This window comes from Meleagris gallopavo, chromosome Z, assembly GCF_000146605.3.
Source record: "Meleagris gallopavo isolate NT-WF06-2002-E0010 breed Aviagen turkey brand Nicholas breeding stock chromosome Z, Turkey_5.1, whole genome shotgun sequence".
NCBI lineage: Eukaryota > Metazoa > Chordata > Aves > Galliformes > Phasianidae > Meleagris > Meleagris gallopavo.
In genome coordinates, this window is record NC_015041.2 from 53,487,255 (window position 1) to 53,488,532 (window position 1,278).

Genomic DNA, 1,278 nt, shown 5'->3' on the forward strand with positions numbered 1-1,278 from the left:
GCTTTAAAATTAACTATAATATTTTCTTGAAATAATGAATTAATCTGATGAGAACCAACAAGCTTTAAAATGAATGCTATTTCAACTTGGCAGTTTTACTAACACTCATCTTCTTTTGAGCATAGTAGCCTAAGAGAAGTCCACTGACATCATAAAGCGAATGCAAGAGATGAGAAATCATAAAGGAAACAATGACTTTGACAAATAACTTTACAGTTTGATCACAGAAATATAGTTCGAATTTTGGGTGGTCCTGTGTGGAGCTAGGAGCTGGACTTGATGATCCAGCAAAGGATCATCAGTTAGGACAATGAAACTGGAGCATAAGCCTTATGGGGAGTGGTGAAGGGATCTGGAGAAGTCTGGAGGAGGCTCAGGGGAGACCTTACTGCTCTCTACACTGACCAGAGAGGTGGCAGGATAGGGGTCAGCCTATTCTCCCAGTTAACTGCAAAAGGATGAGATGGAATGGCTTTAAGTGCCAATTTAAGTTTAAGGAGAAGTTGAGAGAGGAGATTAGGAAAAAAAATATATATTCTCAGAAAGAGCGGTGAGATATTGGAACAGGTTGCCTTGGGAGGTGCTGGAGTCACCATTCAAGAAGCATGTGGATGCAGCACTGAAGGACATGGTTAGTGAGCATGGTGGTAATGGGTTGGGGTTGGACTAGATGATCTTGGTAGTCTTTTCCAGTCTTAATGCTTCTACAATCCTTTTGTTTCCTTCCAACTTGAGATATTTTATGATTCTGTGAGTCTAAGAACAAACTACACATGACAAAGTTGCCATGAGAAATTAAGACTTCAACTGCTATGAAGGATGTTTGGTTGCATGAAGTTCCTTATTTACAGATAGATTCTGTTGCATTTACTCCATCAAAAAAAAAGGACAAGTTTCAGGGGTAAGCAAAAACACAGTTGAAGCGTGTGAAGTTGTATGTGCTGCAGGAGCTGCCCCTCACGCAGCTGGGTAAACCCTCTGAGGCCAGAAGAGACCAAAGCAGCTGCAGGCCTGTGTGGCAGCCAAACACCTGCACCAGTTCCCATTAACACACAACTCTGAGCACAACTTCTGCTGTGTTCATTCTCTGAGACGGGAGCAACCAGCGGAAGCTGAAAATACTGGCAGAGCAGATAACGCATGGACACTTAAATGCGGGGATTGCTCGTGCCACCTGCATGCCCTGAACGCGTCAGGGAAGTGAAATACCGACCGCGATGACAACACTGCAAGCTGACAATACGCCCTTGCGGAGCCTCTTCCCTCATTGCCCTCGTC